General features: G+C 35.8%; 1 protein-coding gene across 1 annotated transcript in view; it reads left to right on the top strand.

Moving 5' to 3' along the window:
- LOC127947250 (NT-3 growth factor receptor-like) overlaps positions 1 to 14,033 on the top strand; it is a 248,372-nt gene that overhangs the window by 50,301 nt on the left and 184,038 nt on the right. The gene's annotated exons all lie outside the window — the stretch shown is intronic.

The following is a 14,033-nucleotide window of genomic DNA, read 5'->3' as shown; positions in this document are numbered from 1 at the left end:
ACCACGTTATTCCAAGTTACACAGGTTTGGAATGAGATAACAGGGTGTAAATGGTGATAGATTTGGCATGTTTGGGTGAACTATTCCTCGCAACAAAATCAAAATTGCATGCTCATTCATGTTCTGTTTACTTTCAATTTCCTGTCTGATTCTCTATACGTTCTTGTTTCTCACTGTTTCATTTTGTCTTTTCTCTCGTGGTTTCATCTCTTCCCTTCACAAATAAAAGAAAAACACCCCCACAAAAACCTCTGGCAACTCCTGGCTGTGCATCGATCCTAGCTCGTGTGGTTGCGAAAATAGATTTGCAACAGACTTCTCTCTGTTCACATTTTTGCAAGTTTAGACTTACAGATTTTAACCTTGTGTGCCAGTACCCTTCAACCTTACTGATGATGTTTGAACTCTAGGGTTAATAAAAATCTAAACAAAGTCAACTCCATCCAGTATCCAAGACAGCAAGGCTTTCACACAGAACTATTGCTTTCTTGAGCTCTCAGTCTCAGATGACAAGAGTCCATTTGCAGCACCCAACCAACTGCAATGAGAGATAAACACAATCTTTGTATCAGCAAATCATGAATGACCTTTTATGTATTGAATTCCACTTTACAGCTAACGATGGACCCTACAATCCACTCACCAACTCTCTAGAATGAAGGCCAAAGCTTCTCCTGACCTTTAATACTTCAGAAGGTCTTGGAAAAACTTCACTGTTATTTCTGTCTGTCCCGTCTTCATTTTGGTGGGGCATCTGGGGCCTAATGGTTACAGAGTCAGACTTTTAACCCCGAAGGTTGCAGATTTGAGTCTCCGGTCCAGCAGGAATTGTAGTTGGGGGGAGCAAAGCTCCCTGCACACTGCAGCAATATGGCTGCCCCCTGCCCTGGGTGTGTGTTCACAGTGTGTGTGTGTACACTACAGTGTCTGCACTTGGATGGGGTAAATGCAAAGCACAAATTCAGAGTATGGGTCACTATACTTGGCCACTCTTCACTTCACTTGACTTCACTTGTTCGACTACTCTACACCACACCTACAAAAGAAAGGAGCTGCTATAAGTACATATTATCCCTTGGCAGCTCCCTAAAAGTAGTTCCTTTCTCTATCTGCTGTGGAGAACTAAAAAGGGACAGAGGAGGAGAAGGTAAACTCAAAGCCCTTCAGGGAAGGGGAGGAAAACAAGGCCGCTTGAATACAACTCAATCAATATATCCTGAGAGACCATTGTGGGCACAGTGTCAGTCACAAACCAAGTCAGAGGTTTTCCTAGAATTCTCTTAAGTCATTTTATTTTTTATTTCACCGAGAGTGATGTTGAGAGTGAGTGACTGTGTCCTACTGGATCCAAATTTTTGCTTTATTCATCTGTTATCCAGGCAGTCATTCATTCCTCTGAAAGTTGTTGTGGTGTTTAGTTTGCAGTCAAATGGATGTGTTTAATGGAGCTCCTGATGTCGTACACATTTGTGTACTCCAGCTGTGGGAATGGAGGGGATGAGTTGGTGTTGGCGATAATGGGAACTTAGGCCACCTGAAGATTTTTTTTTTTTCACCCCATGAACATAAGCCAGTGAAGCAAACCACTGACTCCAATTAAACTGCTATTAAATCGAAACTCAATGTGTTCCACTTTCAATTTGTCTGTGAAGGACTTTTTTGCTCTCTCACTTTAACTCACCAACTGAAGTAACTGTCTCCTCTTCCACGCCACAAAGAAAATTACTGACAGCTCTCGGCTTGGCGGAAGTAGAGAGGTTAAAATGTTTACTTTCTTTGCTAAATGGATCAATTACATCAGCAGCTCCCCAGGTTGCCGGGTCTGGGAGGGTTCGGTTGGTTGAATGGATTGGGAGTTGAGCTCACAATGTCCTGGGAAATTAGTATTTAGAGCACCAGTCTGGGTATTCTTGAATTGGCAAGCTCATTATGGAACATTGGCAGAAGCATAAGACAAGAACATAATGCTCCATCATAGCTTGCATCGTGACACAAGAAGATCGCAATATAAGTTGGCAACTGAACTACAGCTGGGAAATGTGTCAAGGCTGCTTATTTGATGAAATGAAATGAGATGAGCTACACGGATAAGACGAGCTGAGTCATTTGATTGCTTGCATTTCACTTTTTTTGACTGTAGTCTTTATTATTCTAGTCTTTATTATTATATAGTCAAGAGTTTTTGAGTCTAAGCGGACTCCTTGTAAATGCACTGCATCTACAAGTCATACATTTGAGGTACTTAATGATTATGTTGCTTAACCTTAATATCCTTGTTTATGTCTTAACTGAAACTCAAACTTGTAGTGTAGGTGCAGATGATAAACCTGCTGTGAATTGTTATCCAAGACATTGTCCTCTTTCCCTATTATTATTCATTTGGTGCTGCTCGTTCTATTGCTTGAAACCTTGATGTGTGACTGGTCCATGTTCAAAAGCTTTGTAATAGCAAAAGTGAATTTCTGAGCAGCTTCAGTTGCAATGTTAATGTTACAAAGGACAGTTTAAATGCAATTGCTCATTTCTTGAGACTGTTGGTTGATCTTGGTTGTGAATCTTTTCCAGCAGTTTAAACACTTAACTGTTTTGATCTCTACAGAACGCTTCAGTTATAAACTGGACATTCTAACAGTCTTGTTAACACTAATGAATAAAAACATAGGTATTCTCTTATGGCTTCACTTGAAGAAGAGCGTTTATAACATCAGCCATAATTTCACATCCATTTCTAAATGCACGAGGTGTCAAGGTCACACAGCTATCATTAAAATATGCTTTTTGTCCATGATTTAACCATTAATGTTGTCGATTTTGTATGAACAAAATATTTTGAAAATCAGCAACTTGCCTCATATGAAGAGGTCAGTTATCTTTAGATCACGTTAATTGGAACAATTCTTCTTTTCCTTATATTTGATTTAAAATACTAAGTCCTCTTACTTAATTTCTAACAGACTAGAATGATAAATTGAACGACCTCCCTTCTTCTGCCTCTAATCAACTCTTGATTAATCAATTTCTAATCAATGCTGACGGATGAACTGTCTTGATGTATCATTTAGCAGGCAGAGGGGGCTCCCCCGTGAGTCTAGTGGTTGATGCTTTAGAATGACAAGCGAGTGATGCCAGACAGAGGTCATTAATGTGTATTTCACTTCAAAAGTAGAGACGTGCCATTAAGATGGCGCTCTTTGAGTTTCATGAAAGTTCGAATTCGAGTGCAGTTTGATCCACGCTTTAGGAGATAGGCCACTGTGGCTTAGCGGAGTTGTTTGAGCTTCTCTGGATAGTTCTCCTCTGTAACATCTCTGTACAGTGGTGTTCAGCATAGCTATGGACTGAATGCTTTATTAGAAAGACATGTTATACAGTTAAGTTCAAGCTAAAATAGAAATGGTCCCTTACCCACCTTCACGCAAACCTTTTATTCTGTCAAATTCCAAACATCATTTGTTCTTTTATCATTCAGTCACATACTCACTCACTCACTACTTAAATTATGACAGAATTAATATTTTACGGTGAACTAATGTGACTTTAAATTAAAATGAACTAACTGGGCATGATTTCAGTATTAAAATAATGTACAATTAGCAATGGATGTGAGTGTCATGTCTATTCAGTTGCATTGATTGACTCTCAAAAGTTGGCCTTAGAACATCAAGAATGTCATATTTCTTAGGTCTTTCTTTCTTCCTTTCTTTTTTCTTTCAGCCACCAGTCACTGTAACAGTATTCTGCCATAAAAAACCTTGGAAACTTATTGTTCAAGTTGACTAGTTAGAACAGCAAGCACATGATGAGAGCCCTTAAGCCAAGGGAGCATGGGTTGACATGAGGTGTTCTCAGAAGGTACAGAACCGAAATATAACTTGAGAGAGAGAGAGAGAGAGAGAGAGAGAGAGAGAGAGACAGAGAGAGAGAGCTTGATGAGGCCCTCTGTTGTTTGTTTCCCATAATGCACAGTGCAAACTCTCCTGGAATACCTAATCAGCTAACAAGCTTATGCGACGAATGTGGAGAGTTATAAATTAATGAGCTAACCTCCACACATCTGACCTCACACTGGAACTGATATGAGACTTTTTTTCTCTCTCTTTCTCATCATGGCAAGAATTCCAGCATCATTTGATGGTTTGGCTGTTTTCTTGAAGTATGCATGGTGTAATGTCAGGACAAAAATCTGAAACGGACAAAGAACATGAAAAACATTTTTTGTATACAGTCTTAAAGGACACATAAATGGATTTGTCTTGTTCTTTAGAAATAGAAGTCGATGTATCATGTAGACATAGTTTTGTTCACAACACAGTGCTTCCCTTTACTGTCCATATAGACAATTTGTTGAAAGCTACAATGAGCCACATTCAGAAATGGGCATGTTATGAAATCACTACCATGTGGATATTGACATATGACCGCCCCATTCATATATTACAATCTATATGGTTTTCAGCAGCTTGACTCAATCTGATGAAGGGCATTGTAAATTATGCTAAAAGTTTTAACATGCAAAGATGTTAGCCAATCAAAACCAGGGTAATTTACATAAGGTAAAGGTACAGTAGCAAAAAAGGTATATTAATCCTTTGGTTTAGAGGGAGAGGGAAATTATTCTGACTGTTTTTGGTGTGAAAAAAAGGTTCTATTTAAAGGGAACAATGAAAATGCAATAAAAGCAATAAATATTGCCGATTTAATGTAAAAACCATCTTTAAGTGTAAATTTAATAGTTACTGGGAAATGTTGCACAGTTTTTTAAGTCATACCTACAGTGTAGAGAGTTTCCAACCAATAATTTTTCTTGCTGAAGAAGAGAACAGGATGGTTATTTCAAGCCCACAAGCATATACATTTAAAGGGATAGTTCACCCAAAAATAAGAATATGAATTTCTTTCTTCTACTGTACACAAAGGAAGATACTTTGAAGAATGTTGGTTACCACACAATTTTTAGTCTATATTGAGTAATTATTGTAATTTAAGTAATTACTTAGAGTAATTAATTAGAGTAATTCCCTTACTATGGAAGTCAGTGGAGACTAGCAACTATTTAATTTCCACATTCTTCAAAATATCTTCTTTTATGTCCAGCAGCAGAAAGAATCATGAGGATGAGTAAATGTGAACTATTCCTTAAGGTACACTTTTGCAACTTATTTACCACTAAAGGGTGCATATTAGTACCTTTTGAAAAGGTACTGCCAGTGATAGTTTTGTATCTTTTTTTGGGAGTGCAAAGTATATAAGGGTGTAGGAGAGTGTACCAACAAAATTCGCTTGAACTTGAGTAGAAGCAACATCCCTTTTAAAGCAAATCAGTGCACTTGGTAGCAAACTGGGTAATATCTTGGTAAGAAAAGGGTAACATCTTTTACACAATTTAGACAATTTCTTTTAGATTGTGAAATTATTTCTTATATAATTAATATATTTCTTATGATCAAACACCAATCTGCACATAATTAGTCCATGATCTCATATTCTACAGCCGCAAGGCTAGATTGGGTTTGACCATTCATTTCCTTCCTTTTTTTTCCCTTATCTTCTGCCTCTTCTTCTAATCCTGATGTAGTGGTTGCATGAGTCTTGAGGTGGTTGGAGAGTAGCGGATATTGATTGTTTTCTGTCAGGACTTATTTAGGACCAGTGAGCCCTTTTAGGTTTGGTGCTGCCCGGCACAAAAGCTTTTAAAGAAACAGTTTAAGATAAAATAAAAAATGGCATCATTCTCACCCTCATGATATTCCAAACTTGTATCACTTTATTACTTTCTTGCTTTGAACCAAAAAAAAAAAAAAAGAAAGAAAACGGGATGACCAAACTGACATTTAAGTCATTTGTCATTTATGCTGTTAAACTCTTTTTGGTTTTAAATCAGAGGGCTTTATGTGAACTGCTTTCGTTCTTGCATTGTGATGATTCAGACGCGTTATGATAAATACAAGAAGAACTATTCTAGACAGAAGGTTATAAATGATATAAAATCTTAGAACTAAGGGCTTGTCTCATCAATCAGGCATGGAAGCAATTAAGTACATTAGATACCAGGGATGGACTGGGACTAAAAAACGGCCCTGGACTTTGACTAGGCCCGCCCCAAAGCAATCGGCGCGCGTAAACTCAACAACAACAACAACAATAACTCCTGGCATGAGTGTCACAAGACTTTAGTTGTGGCTCATGATACCATACCATCCAAATTATAGCAATAGCACTGATGTTGAGCTGGAGTGGGTGTCTCTCTCTGCTCTTGGTCTAAGCTCAACCTGAATAAACAACGACGGAATCGATTTTTTTTTTTTTTTAACAGGTTTTATTCCAAGATGGCAAGGAATAGTTTATATAATATGCTGTTATAACATTATATTTTACAATATATTCCATGCTGTCTTAAAATGAATTTGTTACTTAATAATCTTAATTTATGCAGTTATTAATTAATTAATCTTACTGCACAGATAATAATACCACATCTAAATGAAAATACACCATTACAAATTTAACTTCTGTATTCAAAATCTTCAGAGTTTGTAAGGACTGTAACTGTAATGTTACCAACATTTTTAAAAGTAAAAGCACAACATGTTTCTTAATATTAGCTACTGCATGTGACATTTTACAGCTAAAATGTTGAAGTTTAGCTGTTTTAACTACTGTGATCATTAAAAATGTAGCAACCTGAATATCACTTCTTAACATCATTTCTAGCAAGTACCTCTCTTTCTCCTCTCATGCTCCATACTTGGATCTGGATCTGCCTATGGAACCCGCTCATCTTTCTGTCCCTCACCACTGGTGGCATGTTGCTGCATCTGTCTGACTCACTTCTTCACTGCTGCTAATATTTAACTGCGAGGCGCTGTTGCTGGAAAATATTGCTATATATTTCAGTTAGTTTGGGAAATTTAGTGGCTTTGGTATCTAAATTCCGCTTTTTTCTCTCTCGCCTTCTCAGCCCCACCCTTTTCTATCTGTTTTTTTTTTTTTACCTGTTATGCATATTGTTTGTTTGTTTTCTATGCTTCTTCTATCTAACGTTAACGTTATTTCTTCCTACTCTTCCACTTCTTATTCTTACTTGGCGGCCACGGCCAGTGCAGCTGGCCTACAACATAAAGGTGTATTACTGCCACCTACAGTACTGGAGTGTAAAACAGATTAGCGGGGGGAGAAAAAACAGGTGATGATGACTGCGTGCGTGGCTGGTGGTGGGCCGGCCCGCCGGCCGTCCTGGAGTACCGGCCGTTCTGTGATTCTCCAGATCACACAGATGGCCAGTCCGCCCCTGTTAGATACCACTAGTAACAGGGCCTTTTCTAAGTGAAATGACCTGACTGTATACTATATGCATTATAGTCAAGAGTCAGATGTTATTTACACATCAGTTTAAGAGATATAATTTCTATAAAAAATTGCTTCAAGTGTGCATTTACAGTCACTGTTATTACTATGCTAATGGGAAAAAATTCATGTTTGCAAGAGAAGCACATTTTTCTGTAATAATGTAATTATTTACGGTCATTTTCGGTCAATTTTAATATATATATATATATATATATATATATATATATATATATATATATATATATATATATATATATATATATATATTAAATCATATTTTTTTCCTACTGAATTACTGACATTTCTGAAATGAATGAATGATGTTTGATTTGTGAATTAATCATACTTGGAGTCAAATCTTTAAAAAAAAAATATTTTGATCCAGTACACAAAATCAGTCTGAATCAGAATGATGTTCCATTAGTAATCATATAGATTTGAAACAACATGAGGGTGGGTAAATATACAGTACATATTTTCCTTAAATATATTTGAAGGTGTGTTGCACAAAAGGTACTGCCACAGAGGGGGAAACGATTTTATACATTATTTATAAATCTGAAACATAAGCTAAAGCTAAATCAGTATTTCTGTCTTTTGATTGATAGGAAGTTAAACACTCATCAATATAAATAAGATCAAATTTATAATTGTTTTCCCATCTTGGAGGGAAACGAACACTTTAATGCAACATGCACTGAAGAGAGATGTTAACAGCAGAAATAGATGACAGTTCTCTCGAAACTTCAAACAGACGTGAGTAATGAGAGGGCAGAACGATGTTCCTGACAAGCAGAATGAAAAGGCAACATGAAGAGGCAATTAAGGAAGGAACGGAATCTACAAATGCGAGTCGAGTTATTATTTCGCCCTCCCTGAAGAGGCAGGTGCATCTGCCAAAAAAATAAAAACCTGATGTTCAAGTGGTTTTTTGAAAACCTCGACATCCGACCGACAGCTCGACTATCGCTTACATTTTCGCCATTGGTGGATGTGAGAAATTACAAAAAGCCGTTGAAAGGCTCCTCTTTTTTCCTGCCACAAGTGCATTTCTTTACGTTGGTGTGAGGATTTCAAATGAAGCTGGCAGTTAAGCAGATCAAATCCTCTGCGATTGACTGCTGTCTGCTGTTTTTTTTTTTTTTATCCCTTTCAAAAGGGAAAGTGTGAAGTGAGAAGTCTTTTGGGATTGAATGGGCTTGCTTAGAAGAACCATGTTTATTTTTACACTTAAATATGAAATGTTTCATCAAAGAACTGTAATTTGTGATGTTTTCAAGATCTTGAATTCAAGCATATATGAACAGTTCAGACAGAACTGTTATCATTTACTCACCCTCATGTTTACCCCTGTAGACTTTCTTTAGTGGAACACGAAAAGAGATATTTAGCAGAATATACCTGCTTTTTATACAATGAAATGGTGACTATAGATGTAGAGCAAGATTATTTGTGAATAATTATTAAAGCTGCGGTAGGGAACTTTTGACGCTCTAGCGGTTAATAAACAGAACTGCTTGCGTCTTGCGGAAGAACATCGTAGCCGGAACTACTTCTCTCTGTTTATGTCTATGAAGAATCACAAAGGTACTGGGTTACTCCGCCGCGGTATCCCCGAAGCAATCTAAAATAGTCCGAATATAAACACTTATTATAGGTGCACCCTAGTGATTCAGGACAAGCTAAAAACACGGCTTGGAAAATGGATTCATGGTGTACTCGCTTATTATATACATTTTTCTACATTTTGAACACAAACAAAGTTACGGACCGCAGCTCTGATTGGTTGTTTCTTACCGGGAGCGATGGAGTTTCTGCAAATGGCAATAGGACCACTGGGAGGAGCCAGAGGAGCTTGATTTTTTCACAGATTATCTGTCTCATATTCTACTGTCAGGATATAATGACAGGTTTAACAAATATGTAAAAAAACATATTTTTACAAAAGTTGCCTACTGCAGCTTTAATTTAAGTTCTTTCTTCAATGAATGTTCACAAGTTGTGATTTTTATAATGATTTTCCTGCATCAAACATAACCGTTCACAAGTGGTCTCTATAATTTTATTTATTTCTTTTTTTGTATGAAATGAAAGCATCGCCTTCCTCCATGCAGTCTTACATAGGCTGATATATATATATCTTCATTCTTACTATTATCATAAAGTCTGGTCTAGGACTACTTCCTTTGTTACATACAGTAACTATATATTTTTTATTTATGTTTATTTATTGTGGCTCAGTGGTAGAGCATTGCACTAGCAGTGCAAAAGGTCATGGGTTCAATTCCCAGGGAGCATACATGCTGGTAAAATGGTGTATAGCCTGAATGCACTGTAAGTCACCTTGTATAAAAGTGTCTACTAATTGTATAACTGTTATTTAAAATGACCAATTCTGAATAACGTGTTACGGTTCACAGAGCTACTTTCATAAAATATGGCCAAGTTGGCATATGTTATAGTGTAAGATGAGGTCAAGTGGTTTTTCAATAGCATGTTCGTTTATGCTCTAAAAGGTAGACAGCTGAGACTATCTGGCAAAATATATTGTCAAGGTTTTTAACAGAATCATTTCAGACTTGGTCTTGTAAGTAAATGACTTTTCCTGTCAATATAAAGCACTGTGGGGCAAAAAAAAGGAAGCAATTTATTGAATACCACATAAACTGACTTGAGAGAAATAGCATATTTATTTCAGAAAGGTTAAGTAATATTTCACACCTGTGTGTATCGCATTAGCCCCACACAACACATTTAGCACACAGGTGCATGTTGGGAAAATGAATTAAAATAACATCAAAGGACTCATAAATGTATGAGTTACAGTACTACAACCCCAGAGCTGGCATTGGTGTTCATTCGCAGTGTTAAATGTTGGATGTGCACACATGGTTCATGTACGGCGACCTGCATCGGAAACAGGTACGAAGTGAGGATGACAGATGGTTCTGTTCGTCCGCTCTGTCAAGCAGGCTTCAACCCCACGGCTCTGTGGCTCTGTTCCTCTGTATCTCTCATGATGAGGAAAGATCGGGCAGGTCAGCATATGTATGAGATAAAGACTACCGAGTTAGTGAGTGGAAATGGGGGAGCTTTTATAAATGACTGGGAGGAAAAGTTAGGAAGAAAGAATTTGTTTTGTATTTATTTATAAATTATACATTTATTTGATAAAATCATTTGATCATAATATATAAAAAACCGAAATATTGCAAAAGATTATTACAAACTTAAATAACGGTTTCCTATTTTAATATACTGCTAAATGTAATTTATTCCTTTGAATTTTCAGCATCATTACTCCAGTCTTTAGTGTCACATGATCCTTCAGAAGTCATTTTAATATACTTGCTGCTCAGGAAACGTTTAATATTACCAAAGTTGAAAACAGATGTGCTTGTCTAATGTTTTGGTGAAAATTGTTACACGTTTTCCGTCATTGTTTAAATAGAAGGTCGTATTTATTTGAAATGGAAATCTTTTGTTACAACATAAAAGTGGTTACTGTCACTTTTGTTCAGTTTAATGCATTGCTGAATAAAAGTATTCATACAAATATGTTACTGTTATTATAAATATTGTAGTTTACAGTAAGATTAAGAATGTGTTTTAAAGTAATTGGCTGATTTACTTATGTTACAAATATGTATTGCATCTTTGAACTGGTGCTTTAAAGAATAAAAGAACTGCTTTTCCCCTGCTAATGAATGATATTTGAACCAATGTGCTGATCTGAAGAATCTGTAATGTAACATCAAGAACCTTTTTAATCTCCAAAGAACCATTAAGCCAAATAAAGAAGCCTACTGTATGCAGCATAGAAGTGGGTACATAAATAAAGTTTAAATCTGAACAAACTGCTTTGGTAACCCAATTTGGCTTTTTCTCTTTTAATACTTTTATGTTTTACATTAAACTCATGTTTAGAAATAACTGGTTCTGTAGTTTTTTTTTTTTTTTCATGTTTCTCTGTAAATTAGATATGGTTTAAGCAAGATAAAATGTGTCTAGTATGTGTGCTGCTGTGTGCTGTTTTAACCGGGGCTTTTAACGTGTTTGCTCATCTACCAGAATGTGGCCAAATTGAGGTTAGTTGGTGTAGGATGAAGCTTAAGTGATTCTACATCAAATATTTATCATGTGACCACAATGGCGATTGTGGAGAAAACAAAGTGAGGCTTGATGTGCCTGCATTTAGCTGTGGTTATTTGTTACTAATTCATAGTATTATTCCTCCATTTGTCTTAGTGCCCTACTGCATTAAAATAGGTCATATTGCATCATTAAAATTTTTTTTATAGCATTATTGTTTCTGTATTAAACTATATTTATGTAAAACTAATTCTGTCCTATAATAACATGAACATGGTGTTACAGTATATCAACATTTATGACAAATATATATTTTAATGGCTTTGCAGGTACTTTTTTGTGTATTTGAATTATTATTATTGTTATTTTCATTATACTGTGGGAGAGACAAAACATTTTTTTTTCCTTTTCAGGTTTTTCTTTTAAAAAAAGAAACTGATTTACTCCTCCTCAGGCCATCCAAGATCTAGATGAGTTTGTTTCTTCATCAGGGCAGGTTTGGAGAAATGTATCATTACATCGCTTGCCCAACCAATAGGTCTTCTGCAGTGAATGGGTGCCGTCAGAATGAGGGTTCAAACAGCTGATTAAAACATCACAATAACACAAGTAGACTTAATTAAATTCAAGTAAATCAATTTATGTAAATCTGCTTCTCACAAGCACATCATTAAGGAATTTTAACAATAAAAAAGATGTAATTTTTTTATATACTTAAATGATTTCACAACTGGTAAAAAAAAGAAAAAAGAAAAAAGGTTTTATACAGTATTTATATGGGCAGTATAAAGGAAAGTCTGATGTGTTAGAGGTAGCAATACTATGGATGGAGGACTCAAATCTGTTCCGCTGAAGAAACAAACTCATCTACATCTTTGATGAATACATTTTCAGCAAAACTTAATTTTTGGGTGAACTGTTCCTTTAATATTTGGATAAGGAATATTCTATTTAAAAATAATTTTTTCACAGAAGTTTGTTTGAGATTACAATACAACTCTTAAAAATAAAAAGCTGGGTTGTTTCAACCCAACTTTGGGTCAAATATGGACCAATCCAAACCACTGGGTTACATTTTTACATTAAATTTTTAACCCAAAAGTTGGGTTAGTCCAAATTTGAGCCAAAGTTGGGTTGGATTAACCCATCATTTTTTAAATAGCATGTCTTGCTGAAGACCCTTGCCCTAAACTATTAGGGTGTTATTGAATCAGTTTGAAATTAAAATATGTAATTGAAATGTAATCTTTGTCTCTATGCCAGTTCAGTACTTCTATATTAAGTCCTGTCAATACTAATGCTAATGGCACATTCAACATTTTAATTAAGCGATTAACAATGCTTAAAATAAAATCAATACAATTTGTTGAAAAAGATAATCCTTTTCGCTGTTACACATTCCGTCCTCTGTTCTTTGCAATGTGAACATTTCCTGTCTAGTGAAAGTTGTTTTTTTGTTGTTGTTGGATTACGACACTCTCAAAAACAATAGATACTGGTGCCAGTCATCATTACTCATTATATGAGAATTTTAATGAGAAATTTGTTCCATTGTCATGTTTATGGAGACCCAGAAATGCCTAATATGTCACAGAAGAAAGGAAGTGAGAGCTGAAGAAATGAGATTGCGAAGGGAAAGATGAAGTTTCTTTTTTTTTCTGGTTTTATACAACATGGTTCTCTCAACAGATAAAACACATTCCTCAATAAAATAAACAGGATTTCTGTGATTGTGCTACTTTATAAATAAAAGAATGCACTAGTATTGAAAAAAATATTTGAACTTAATGGTTATAGAATTTCTACAGTTAATTTAAAGGCATAATTCACCCCAAAAATTTGCTGAAAATGTACTCACCGTCAGGCCATCCAAGGTGTAGATGACTTTGTTTTATTTATCAGAACAGATTTGGAGGAATGTAGCATTACATCACTTGCTCAGCCGTGTATCCTCTGCAGTAAATGGGTGCCATCAGAATGAGAGTTCAAACAGTTGATAAAAACATCACAATGATCCACAAGTAATCCACATGACTTGTGAAGCAAAAAGCTGAATGTTTATAAGTAACGAATCCATTATTAAAATGTTTAACTTTTAAATTGTTGCATCTGGACACAAGATGAGTTCATAACCCATAATAATGCTTTCTCTAAAATCCACATAGAGCTGCACGATTAATCGTTAAAAGATCGCGATCTCGATTCAGACACCCTCTCGATCTCATTTCTAAAAGACAACGATTCCCCGAGTCTGTTAAACCTTTGACAAAGTCTTACCGGATCATTCGAATCCGTGCGCGCACTGCCGCTGACACAGAGAGAGCTCTTACCATGTTTGGTTAAGAAACATCTTCACAAACAGTCTTTTCAACTACACAGTATTATATCTGTCTTACAGTCATTTATATTATCACAGAAATACTGGGATAAAGTTTATAGTTTAAATATAAACATTGATGTCTATATGGCAGCGATCAAAATATAACAAATCCCCTTTTGAAAGTACTGCGCTTTAATTAACGTTTGTGTCGATTGCATTGTTTCACCAATAGGTGGCGACAAGTGTCTTAATTTATTTGTCAATGAATTAATTT

This window comes from Carassius gibelio, chromosome A25, assembly GCF_023724105.1.
Source record: "Carassius gibelio isolate Cgi1373 ecotype wild population from Czech Republic chromosome A25, carGib1.2-hapl.c, whole genome shotgun sequence".
In the NCBI taxonomy this organism is placed as follows: Eukaryota; Metazoa; Chordata; class Actinopteri; order Cypriniformes; family Cyprinidae; genus Carassius; species Carassius gibelio.
This window is presented reverse-complemented; position numbering and strand designations above follow the sequence as displayed.